Source organism: Amblyraja radiata, chromosome 38 (genome assembly GCF_010909765.2).
Source record: "Amblyraja radiata isolate CabotCenter1 chromosome 38, sAmbRad1.1.pri, whole genome shotgun sequence".
Classification (NCBI taxonomy): domain Eukaryota; kingdom Metazoa; phylum Chordata; class Chondrichthyes; order Rajiformes; family Rajidae; genus Amblyraja; species Amblyraja radiata.
The window spans coordinates 12,172,746-12,185,761 of record NC_045993.1 but is presented as its reverse complement, the minus strand read 5'-3'; the positions used below and the strand labels follow the sequence as shown (position 1 = coordinate 12,185,761).

Here is a 13,016-nt window from a genome sequence, read left to right as displayed (position 1 = left end):
GCACCTAGTGTCTATTGACGTGGAGCCGGTGAAGGTCGGCGGCCGCAGCGCTGGTGGTCCCGGTGTAAGGGCGGGGTTGCGTACGGGGGAGGCTGATGAAGGAGATGTGGTGAGAGCTGCCCTTTGTGCCTCCTCCCCTGCAGGTCCTCCTGTTGAGAGGCGGTGAATCTGACACCATTACGCGATCGGACGGGGTGACTCCATGGGCGTGTCTGTCGGCCCTCAGACGACCAGCGTTTGCTGCAACCACCAAGAACTGCCGGTCAGAGGACCCGGAGCAAAAAATAACCCTGGACCTGTGCGCTTGCAGCCCCGATATCCACAAACCACAGGGCAGTGAACAAAACAAGAGGCCATCGCGACTGGGAAGGGTGGGTGGGGGTGGGTTGGGGGGGGATGGTCCAGGATGGGGATGGTCCAGGATGGGGATGGGGGAGATTCTACTGAAGGCATCCCCTTCCCCAAACATTGCAGAGACCCGGGGTGCCCACCCCCCACAGACGGTCCTTGGCTCAATCTCCTGATGTAAAACGGCTTTAGTCTGAGAGGATGGATCGCCCAGATTATATATTTTATTTTTTATTTTAAATATATCGGTGACTCTTGGTTTTAAAATACTTTTTTCCCCCCCTGTTTCTCTGTCCCTTCCTCTGCCATTGGCTGACCATGGCAGGAGAGTATAGTGGTGAGAACTCGCCCATGTATGTTCAGTGTTATTTTGGGTGTTTTATTCAATACATATATATTATATTATATTATATATAGTTATTAAATTGTTTACAACAGTAATGGAGTTTGCTGCTGATTACGTGTTGGTCACTATTATATGTGGCCATAAGGACGAGGGGCCTTGTACTCCACTACCTCCAACTCCAGATTCCATGGCTGTCCACCTGAGTTCCTGATGTGTCAGAGCGAACTTGTGTCTCCAGCAATGATTCCAGGTCTTTTTTTATAAAACAAGAGCAGCAGTGGTTTGAGAATGAGACGGATCCCTCAATGATCGAGGCCCAAGAGTTTTGTACAAAGGACAAAGGACATTTATTATCACATACACCAATTGGTGTAGTGAAATTTGACTTGCCATTGCAGCACACAAATAAAGATAAGACACAACATGAAAGAATTTAACAGTAAACATAAAATACGTGGCTCAGTGTATGGGGCGGCACGGAAGCGCAGCGGTCTTTGCAGCACCAGAGACGCTAGTTCGATCCTGACTACGGGTGCTGTCTGTACGGAGTGTGTACATTCTCCGCACACTAAGAGCAATTAGCCGACAAACCTGTCAGCCTTTGGAATGTGGACGGAAACCGGAGCACCCGGGGAAAACCCACGCAGTCACAGGGAGTACGTGGGATCTCCGTACAGGCACCCCCCCACCCTGGCCCCGTAGTCAGGATTGAGCCCGGGTCTCTGGCACTGTAAGGGAGCAACTCAACCACTGCGCCAACGTGCAAAATGAGTTGATTGATTTCCCTCAAGATATCACTCCTTTTTAAAAAAAAAAAAAATTTAATTATTTTTATGAGAAACAATTGTACAAGAATAAAACATTCGGCATATAAAATTATACAATTACAGCTTCAATTTTAACCTTTTAACTTGAAAAGAAAGGAAAAGAAAAGAGAATGAACAAGAAAGAGAAAAAGTGAAAGGTGAAAAGATAGGACCCCTAGACTACCAAAGTAGTGTGGCCAAAGAGTGAATAAAGATGTAAGAGGAGAAGGAAAAAAAAAGAAAGAAAAGAGTGGAGATATACCTGCCAAGATATCAACTCCAAGATGGTGGCGACTTTCAACAAGAAGAGAGTGTTGTCACCCTTATCGTCATTCGCTGTGCGGTTGTCTCCTGCTCCCACACCAGGAGTGGACAACGATCGTACACACATCGGACCCAGACGTGGACGGGGGGAAGAGGCAGCTGACGTTGAGATGTGCGATGGATCTGCACATTGTCACAGTGTTAGGATGAAGCGGAGCGAGACATAATTCTCCGTCACACTGCTGCCTGATCGCCCCCCAAAACTACAATTGTGGTTATCAGAGACATCCCCGAGTGTGCTGGACCTGTGGAAAACCAGGCCACAGGCCTCAAAACAGTTTCTATGTGTGTGTGTGTGTGTGTGTGTGTCTATCCAAATGAGTTTTAAACATTGCAATTGTACTCATCATTACAGTATCCTCTGGCAACTGTCTACCTGTGTGGCCGCTTTCAGAGAACTACTCAGGCAACATCTGTGGAGGGAGACACCAAGTGTCGTGTCTTTCCATAATGTACCATCTCAGCGTCTGGCTCTGCGTCAGCAGTCATAGAATCAAACAACGTGGAAACAGGCCTTTCAGCCCAACTTGCCAACGCCAACCAACATGCCCCATCTACCTGCGTTTTGTCAATATCCCTCTTAAATCTGTCTAATTCTTGCAATTCTGTCTAAATGTTGCAATGGTCCCTGCCTCAATTACCTCCTCCAGCAGATCTTTCCATACACCCACTATAGTTACTCCTCAGTTTCCCCCTTCACCTATGTCGTCTGGTTCTCGATCCCCCTACTGTGGGCAGGAGACTGTGCGTCTACTCAATCTATTCCTCTCATGATCTATAAGATCACCTCTCATCCTCCTGCGCTCCAAGGAATAGAGACCCAGCCTACTGAACGTTTCCCTATAGCTCCGATCCTCGAGTCCTAGCAACATTCTCGTAAATCCATTCTGTACCCTTTCCAACTTGACATCTTCCCTGTAACATTGTGCCCTGAACTGAATACGATACTCCAAATGCGGCCTCAACTGTATTGGCCTGTTTTTCCACATCTTTCTTGCCTTCTGACCTATCACTGGCTGCCACTTTTGTCTTCCCATCCTCTATCACTTTCTATGCATCTTAAGACCGTGTTTTTATTCCCAGCAGCTCAATTCTGATGAGAGGTCAGATTGGCCTGAACTGATAACAGCTTCTCTTTCCACAGCTGTGCCTGACCAGAATATATCCAGTTTGTCTTGGGATTTTAACAACTGCAGAGTGTTATTGCATTCTGCTCATTACTTTGATGAACGGTTTGGGGTCTCGAATGGAGGATAGGGTTCAAGATGAGGACTCAGTTGGAGGTTGGGTCTATGCAGACATGGTGGTCCGCGTTTGTCGAGGATTGGAGAGGCTGAGAGAATGGACCGGCTGGGCTTGTACACTGGAGTTTAGAAGGATGAGAGGATATCATATTGAAACATATAAGATTGTTAAGGGTTTGGACACGCTAGAGGCAGGAAACATGTTCCCGATGTTAGGGGAGTCCAGAACCGGGGGGCCACAGTTTAAGAATAAGGGGTAAGCCATTTAGAACGGAGACGAGGAAACACTTTTTCTCACAGAGAGCTGTGAGTCTGGAATTATCTGCCTCAGAGGGCAGTGGAGGCCGGTTCTCTGGATACTTTCAAGAGAGAGCTAGATAGGGCTCTTAAAGATGGTGGAGTCAGGGGATATGGGGAGAAGGCAGGAACGGGGTACTGATTGTGGATGATCAGCCATGATCACATTGAATGGCGGTGCTGGCTCGAAGGGCCGAATGGCCTACTCCTGCACCTATTGTCTATTGCCATATTGTGCCGGAGTGATCCCACTGAAGCCAGGATTCATCTCTAAAGTGGAATGACAGTAAGTAGCAAGCGATACAATGGCGTCCGTCACTCTCTTTGGTATCGGCAGTCACATCCAGACCTTGCCTCTATCCCCCCACACCCCACCCCCGCCTCCTTTCCTCAGTCCCTCCTGTGTTGATATTTGTTTATCATTGGCATGTGTGAAAGATTTTGTTTTCCGTGCTATCCAGACAGACTTGCACCTCCTCCCGCCTCATCTACTGTATCGGTTGTTCTCGTCGTGGACTCCTATACATCGGCGAGACTGGGCGATTGTTTCGCTGAACACCTACCCTCAGCCTGCCTTGGCCTCCATTCTACTCTCTGGCCTTCTGGCCTCGGAACCCCTCTCACTCTGGTCCTCCAGGCTTTCAAGTTATCATTGTGCCACTATAGTAAACCCTGCAATGGTTGTAGGACCATTTGTTATAAGGCATGTTGGACTGTAGATGGGGGTGGGAGGGACTGGAATCCGGGTGGGCTGGCGGCCAGCGGAGAGGCAAGGATCGGCGGAGTCGATGGTCGTGGCCCGCAGGGCGGTTGGAGTGCAGGTGAGGGTCGACGGTGGCGGCAGAAGGTCTGCCGTATCTGTTATTGCCAAAGATTAAGTTTAGGAGCTTAAGTTTAGTTCATTGTCATGTGTACCGAGGTAGAGTGAAAAATGTTTGTTGCATGCTAACCAGTCAGCGGAAAGACACACTGCGGGCATAAACATTGAATTCTCCCAATTTTGTTAGCCCTTGCTGTCTCCTCCCCTTCCCCAGCCCTCGGGCTGTCTCCTCCTTTTTCCTTTCTTCTCCCCGCCACCCCCAATCAGTCTGAAGAAGGGCTTCGACCCGCAACGTTGTCTATTTCCTTCGCTCCATAGATGCTGCTGCACCCGCTGAGTTTCTCCAGCATTTTTGTGTACCAGCGGAAAGACAATACTTGATTGCGATTGAGCCATCCATTGTATACTGGTACTTGATAAAGGGCGTGATTGCAGATCCACTTCTGTGATGGCCACACAAAGTGTCGTCTGGCTTTGGCGCCATCTTGGATCTCTCGGCGTTCAAGAGCATCAGTTCCAGAGACAAAGTCCAGTGCCGTCAATGGGGTAGAGGTGAATTTATGGAAGGACTGTTCAGAAGCCTGATAACGGAGGGGAAGAAGCTGTTCCTCTTGTCTGATGGTGTGGACTTTCAACTTTCTGCCGGAAGGGAGCCGGGAAAAGACGGAATGATAGCGGGCGGGACAAGTCTTAGATTATGTTGGCTGCTTTTCTGAGGTAGTGTGAAGTGTAGATGGAATCATTGGTGGGAAGTCTGGTCTATGTGATGGACTTGGGCTACACCTACAGTACAACTCTGCGATTGTTTGTGCACTTGGACAGAGTTATTCTAAAACCAGGCATTACAGTAAACCTTCATTATAATGGACCATGTGGCGGGGGGGGGGGGGGGGGGGGGGAGTAATGGTGGCTGTTATTGGCGATTTTGCACAATAACCTACTCCACTATAACCGAGTTGGGTATTCACATTGTATGTAGTAGAAACTAAAAAATTACAGGTGAGGTTAATACACAAAAGAACACAAGGTGCTGTTGTAACACAACATATCAGGCAACATCTCTGTATTTGGGTCGAGGCCCTTCTTTAGATTCCCGGTCGGGAACTGGGCCTGGAATTCAGGTGAGTTGACGGCCCTGCCCTGCTGGCAGATGAGGCAGAGGTGAGGACCGGTTGAGTTGATGGTCGCAGCCTGCAGGGGGCTACAGGTGAGTGGCAGCAACCTGGAAGTGGCCGGGGAGGGGGTGGGGCCGGCAACGAAGGTTGGCAGGTCTGTCCACTATAACTGAAATCCGTTATAAAGAGATCCGTAAAATGGAGGGATTACTGCACGCCAAACGCTATGTTAAACAAATCATTGCTTCCATTTATTTATCTAAGTAACTGTTATGGCTCGAAGAGCCGAATGGCCTACTCCTGCACCTATTTTCTATGTTTCTATGTCCCAGATGATTTAATCAAGTTATATCCACTGCAAAGCGAGACCAGACACGGTGCTGAGCATGTTCCTCTCCCATTTTGCATGTTTAATGAAAGAATGGATCGACTGGGCTTATATTCACTGGAATTTAGAAGGATGAGAGGGTATCTTTTAGAAACATATAAAATTCTTAGGGCTTTGGACAGGCTAGATGCAGGGGGAAAAATCCCAATGTTGGAGCGTCCAGGGCCAGGGGGTCACAGTTTAAGAATAAGGAGAAGGCCATTTAGGACTGAGATGAGGAAAAACGTTTTCACCCAGAGAGTTGTGAATCTGTGGAATTCTCTGCCACAGAAGGCAGTGGAGGCCGATTACAAGATACAAGATACATTTATTTGTCACATGTACCAGTTGGTACAGTGAAATGTGTCGTCACCATACAGCCATACAAATAAAATAAAGAACACAACACACGATAGACTCCAACATAAAACATCCCCACACAGCAGAATCAAACGTTTCCCACTGTGAGGGAAGGCACCAAAGTTCAATCATCTTCCTCTGTTGTTCTTGATGTTCACCCGTGGTCGGGGCCTCCCGAGCCCTCCGCAGTCGTCGCCACGGGTGGCCCGATATTCAGGCCCGCTCGCCGGGATGCTGGAACTCCGACGTCGGAATGGGAGGACAACCTCTGCAGCTTGGACCTCCGAATCGGCCACTTCCTACCAGAGTCCGCAGCTTCCGTAGTCCACAGGCCGCGCTGGGTGGATATTCACGCTGGTGGCCCTCGGCAAAGGGTCCCAGGACTCCGCGATGTTGAAATCAACGGCCCGCGTTGGGAGCTCTTCAAACCTAAGCTCCGCGATGTTGGAGCAGCGAGCCCAGCACTCCGGAGCTTATAACGGCGATCCAGGTAGGTATCGCCACTGCCGAAGCTCTGGTCCGGCCCCCAGCAGGAAAGGCCGCTCCAACCCAGGTGGTAGGCAGCGAGGAGAATAGTCGCATCCTCGCCAGGAAGTGACTGGTGCCACTGAATGTATTCAAGAGAGAGTTAGATTTAGCTCTTGGGGCTAACGGTGACGACTGGGACGTGAGCAACTAACCACAGTAGCATTGAATGAGACAGTTTAGTTTAGAGATACAGCACGGAAACAGGCCCTTCGGCCCATCGAGTCCGAGCCGACTAATGATCCGAGCACATTAACACAAGCCTACACACACTAAGGACAATTACCAAGTATACAAACCCAAGCCAATTAACCTACAAACCTGTACGTCTTTGGAGTGTGGGAGGAAACCGAAGATCTGGGAGAAAACCCATGCGGTCAAGGGGAGAACGTACAAACTCCGTACAGACAGCACCCGTAGTCCGGATCAAACCCGGGTGTCTGGCGCTGTAAGGCAACAACTCTACCGCTGCGCTACCGTGCCGAAGGATCAGCATTCAGCAGCTTCACTGCAGTCTGGGCATCACTCTGGCTTCAGTCTGGCTTCAGTCACCCACCATAACTACGGGTCACAGTCTACCCTAGAGAGCTCCTGGCACAACAGAGTTCCATGAGGATCCTGTGGAACCCCGCATGCTCCCCCATTCTTGATTCTGTTTGTTTAGTTTAGACACAACGCGGAAACAAGCTTTTTGGTCCAACGATCCACACCGGCCAGCGATCACCCAATACACTAACACTATCCTACACACACTAGTGACAATTTACACATACACCAAGCCAATTAGCCAACAAACCTGCACATCTTTGCAGTGGGAGGAAACCGAAGATCCCGGAGAAAAGCCACGCAGGTCACGGGGAGAACGTACAAACTCCGTGCAGACAGCACCCGTGGTCGGGATTGAACCAGGGTCTCTAGTGCTGTGAGGCAGCAACTCTACCGCTGCACCCCCCTATTAATGTCACGTGAACCGAGATACAGTGAAAAGCCCTTGATTTTGTTTTTCATTATTCTCTCAAGTGATGTGGGCTTCACAGTCTAGATTGTCTCTGCTTTTTCCCCCTCTGGCAAAGTCCATAATTTCTACTTCTCTTTGCTAGACTCCCTCTGCCATGTGTCTGGCCGTTCTGCCAGGTGCATTGCCTTCTATCATCTTACAAAGTGTTATGTTTTTAGACTGGAGACTTTAGAGATAAAGCGCAGAAATAGGCTCTTCGGCCCACCGCGTTCGCGCCGACCAGCAATCACCCCATACACTATCCTACACACTAGCCAATTAACCTACAAACCTAAGATAGACACAAAATGCTGGAGTCTCAGCAGGACAGGCAGCATCTCTAAACACCTGTTTAAGAAGGAACTGCAGATGCTGGAAAATCGAAGGTAGACAAAAGTGCTGGAGAAACTCAGCGGGTGCGGCAGCATCTATGGAGCGAAGGAAATAGGCAACGTTTCGGGCTGAAACCCTTCTGACACGTTCTCTAAACACCTGGATGGCTTTGGAGTGTGAGAGGAAACCAGAGCAGCTGGAGAAACCCCACGCAGGCCACAGGGAGAACAGCAGCAGAGAGGTGTGGTGTTGCGGAGCTACCGTCCAGACACAAAAGTGAGTGAATTTAAACATCTTTTTTGGACTTCGGAGGAGGCACAGCGGAACCTTTAAACATCTTGGAGTATCGCTGCGACGCTGCAGAGATTTATTTTAAAAGTTTCTGCTTGTTTTGGGACTGCGAGCAGTCTTATCAACTAACTGCCGAGCTCCCACAACTGTGGCTGGCAACCTGCCATGAAACTAGCGCACCAAAATGGGGGAGAAAATCTTTCTGGACTTTGACACCTGCATCCAGAACAGCCCCCCCACCCCCCCCCTTACTGCCTCGCCGGTGCTGACCGGGCCGGTCTGGCTTTCGTGTGGTGTGGGAGGAATTCCAAACCTGCACCGTCTCGACATCTTCTGTGGCAAAAATCCAAGATGGCAGCACACGTCTCCTCCTGTCTCTAACTGTGTCTGTTTGTTTTACAAATATGATTTCAGGGAATGTTCAACCTAACCCAGGCCCAGGCTCTGCTGAGTCTGCTGTTCATTTTAACACCCCTGCTGAATTTGAATCAAGGTCTGGACTTGGTTTCATCCATTTGAATGTGCGCAGTATGATTGCTAAAATGGATATGATTCGTATCTGGGCTCATTCAACTGATGCTGATGTTATTGTCATATCTGAAACTTGGCTAAACAAAGCAGTTTTAAACAAGGATATCAACATTGACGGCTACAATGTGTATAGGACTGACCGAACCAAGAAGGGCGGAGGGGTCGCAGTCTATGTCAAATCTAAGTTTCATGTGAAGATCCGTCTCTCTACATCAGTGAGTAAGCAATTTGAACTTCTGGCTCTTGACATGGAAATCTCAAAAACTCACCACATCACTGTCGTCGGTTGCTATAGGCCACCTTCAACTATCAGCTGCACCTTACCATCTTTAATGGAGCTTTTATCCGGGTTGAACTTTAATGAAATTGTCCTTATTGGTGACCTAAACTGGAACTGGCTGCTACCAGCATCAGATAATTTTAAAGCATTTTGTGATTCGTTTAATTTCTTTCAGATTGTTGACAGTCCTACTAGACCTAATCTGAAATGTCCGGAAAAATCTTCGTTAATTGATCTTATCTTAACTAATGTTCCTCATAAATATTCTGCTGCTTCTGTTTTTGCAAATGACATCAGTGACCACTGTGTCATTGCAACAGTAAGAAATACAAAAGTTCCTAAAACCAAACCGCGTGTCATCATAAAGCGGGACATGAAACATTTTGTGGAGCAAGCATTTTTTCATGACCTGTTTCTCTTTGGCTGGGAGAAAATTAATGTAATTCCTGATGTTGAAAATGCCTGGAAATTCTTTTATGATGGTTTTATTGAAATTGTTAACAAGCACGCTCCTTTTAGGAAGTATAGAATAAGGGGCAGGGATAATGCATGGTTCACGTCAGAGTTATCCATTTTACTCCATGAGCGCAATGTGGCATGGTCTAAACCCAGGAGTACTGGTCTTGGATCAGACTGGTTGCTCTTTAGGCAGCTGCGAAATGCAAGCACAGTTGCAATTAGAAAAGCCAAAGCTGATCATTTCCTTACTGAAACTTCAAATAACCTAAACAATCCGTTGAAATTCTGGAAAACCATTAAATCAATAACTGGAAATAAAAATGTCATTGAGCTACCTCCATGCATTGTCAAAGACTCTACCCAAATTTATGAAAAGGCTGACATGCTTGGTTGTTTTAATGAGCATTTCATTGCCTCTGGTTCATTTTTCAACTCTCAAAACACAGCTCAAGGCTCCTCTGCTTGCTCTGATAGTAGTTGTTTTTTTGAGGGACAAGCCTTTACTTTTGACGCTGTTACACTTTCAGAGGTGCATAAGGCCCTGAGATGTTTAGACACAAAAAAATCGGCAGGTCCAGACAACCTCGAGCCTTACTTCCTAAAGTTAGCCGCTGATTTTATTGCATTGCCTCTGACTTATCTTTTTAATCTATCCCTGGAGACAAACAAAATTCCCCTTATTTGGAAATCTGCCTTTGTTCTCCCACTGTTAAAAGGGGGGGACCCCACTGTGCTAAACAACTATAGGCCCATCTCCAAACTGTCTGTTTTAATTAAGGTGCTGGAATCCATTGTAAACCAACAACTGAAGGACTTTTTATCAACTAACAGTATTTTATCTGAATTTCAATCTGGTTTTAGGAAAAAATATAGTACGTCAACAGCTGCTTTAAAAGTAGTAAATGATTTTATTGAATTTTTAGACAATAAGCAACACTGTGCAGCCCTTTTCGTTGACCTATCAAAGGCTTTCGATACTGTGGATCATGCCTTATTGTTACAAAGACTATGCAGCATCGGTTTGTCTGATCAAGCTGTCTGTTGGTTTAAAAACTATCTATCAGGCAGATCCCAGTGTGTGCGAGCAGAAGGTATTACTTCTAGCTCTCTTAATGTATCCAAGGGTGTGCCACAGGGATCGGTTCTAGGACCTTTATTATTTACTATTTATATTAATAGTCTAGATCATAAAGCTCCGAACGCAAATTTTCACTTTTATGCTGACGACACAGTGATATATTGCTCTGCGTCTACCCCAAATCAGGCTCTCTGTCAGCTCCAAACTGCTTTTAACACTGTGCAACGTAACCTGTGTGATTTAAAACTTGTTTTAACAGTTTTAAAACTTGTTTTAAATGCTGACAAGACAAAGCTCATGCTGTTCACTAAAGCTAAATCAAAGCCCTCGGACCTCCCTCCTATCACCACTTTGCAGGGCTCTGTGGTTGAATCTGTGTCTCAATATAAATATCTGGGAATTATAATTGACGATTCTCTCTCTTTTAAACCTCATATCCAGCAACTTGTGAAAAAACTAAAGATAAAATTAGGTTTTTACTTTAGAAACAAATCTTGTTTTTCTTTTGAAGCCAAAAAAAGACTTGTTGCTGCAACGTTTATGTCTGTGTTGGACTATGGTGATGTTTTATATATGAATGCATCTTCAAAATGCCTACAGTCTTTGGACACGGTCTACCACGGAGCACTGAGATTTGTTACTAATTTTAAAACCCTCACGCACCACTGCACTTTGTATGCTCAAGTTGGATGGTTTGCCCTGTCCACCCGCAGACTCCATCATTGGCATATCCTTATTTATAAGACTATCCTCGGTGTTCTTCCTTCATACCTGCAGAAGTATGTAATTCGAAAAAGCACAGGAACTTATCAGCTCCGCTCTGAGGACTTGTTCTTACTAACTGTACCTAAAGTCCGTACTGAACTGGGGAAAAGGGCATTTAGTTATGCTGCTCCCTTCGCATGGAACCAGCTGCAGAATGAACTGAAACTTAAGGAGCTGGTTTCTATAAACAGATTTAAATCCCTTCTTAATGATGTTGAAGCGGGCTCTTCTGTCTGTACATGCTTTGTTTGATGATGTTCTGACTGTGACTCTATTTATATGTTCTCTGTTTTTTTTAAATTATTGTCTGTAACTGTGGAACTGTGCTGCTGCCTGTCTTGGCCAGGACTCTCTTGTAAAAGAGATTTTTAATCTCAATGAGACTTCTCCTGGTTAAATAAAGGTTAAATAAAAAAAAATAAAAAAACATAGGGATACAGCACGGAAACAGGCCCTTCGGCCCATCGAGTCTGAGCCGACCAGCGATCCGAGCACATTAACACAAGTTTACATACACTAAGGACAATTACCAAGTATACAAACCCAAGCCAATTAACCTACAAACCTGTACGTCTTTGGAGTGTGGGAGGAAACCGAAGATCTGGGAGAAAACCCATGCGGTCAAGGGGAGAACGTACAAACCTTAGTCGGGATCGAACCCGGGTCCGTGGCGCTGTGAGCGAGCTGGACCCACTCTGCCAAGAGTCACCCAGCCTGATTTGTAGGCTAATTAGCTTGGGTAAAAGTGCACATTTCCCCTAGTTTGCCGCTGCAAGCAGAAGTTAAAAGTGTTTGTTGGCGCCAGAAACATGACCCTTGTGCCCTGCCCAGGTGAGGTCTGTATGATTTTGCCGACTTGTAGGCAAAACAAAGCGTTTCACTGTGCATGGGTACATGTGACAATGAAGTGTTGAATCAGAGGGGACCGTCATGGAAGCAGTTGTCCGTGATCTTCCAACATTCTAGGACGGCGGGGAGTTGGGTGCTTGGAATTTCAGACAGCCTTTGATAAGTGGTTAGCGTGCGGAAATGCTTTTTGAGTGTGGGAGTGAATAAACAATAGGTGCAGGAGAAGGCCATTCGGCCCTTCAAGCCAGCACCGCCATTCAATGTGATCATCACTGATCATCCCCAATCAGTACCCCGTTCCTGCCTTCTCCCCATATCCCCTGACTCTGCTATTTTAAGAGCCCTATCTAGCTCTCTCTTGAAAGCATCCAGAGAACCTGCCCTCTGAGGCAGAGAATTCTACAGACTCACCACTCTCTGTGAGAAAAAGTGTTTCTATACGTCTCTGTTCTAAATGGCTTACTCCTTATTCTTAAACTGTGGCCCCTGGTTCTGGACTCCCCCAACATCGGAAACATGTTTCCCGCCTCTAGCGTGTCCAAACCCTTAACAATCTTATATGTTGCAATGAGATCCCCTCTCATCCTTCTAAACTCCAGAGTGTACAAGCCCAGCCGCTTCATTCTCTCAGCATATGACAGTCCCGCCATCCCGGGAATTAACCTTGTAAACCTACGCTGCACTCCCTCAATAGCAAGAATGTCCTTCCTCAAATTAGGGGACCAAAACTGCACACAATACTCCAGGTGTGGTCTCACTAGGGCTCTGTACAACTGCAGAAGGACCTCTTTGCTCCTATATTCGATTCCTCTTGTTATAAAGGCCAACATGCCATTCGCTTTCTTCACTACCTGCTGTACCTGCATGCTTACTTTCATTGA

The 13,016-nt window shown here is 46.8% G+C and overlaps 1 protein-coding gene across 4 annotated transcripts in view; it reads left to right on the top strand.

The window, feature by feature from the left end:
* The window catches only part of tcf20 (transcription factor 20), an 85,789-nt gene extending 85,000 nt beyond the window's left edge, over nt 1–789 (top strand). For all 4 annotated transcript variants that reach the window (XR_004410114.1, XM_033013425.1, XM_033013422.1 and 1 more), the window contains one exon: nt 144–789. The gene's annotated coding sequence lies outside the window, so the exon portion shown is untranslated. The remainder of the gene's footprint in view (nt 1–143) is intronic.
* Nucleotides 790–13,016: the final 12,227 nt, after the last annotated feature.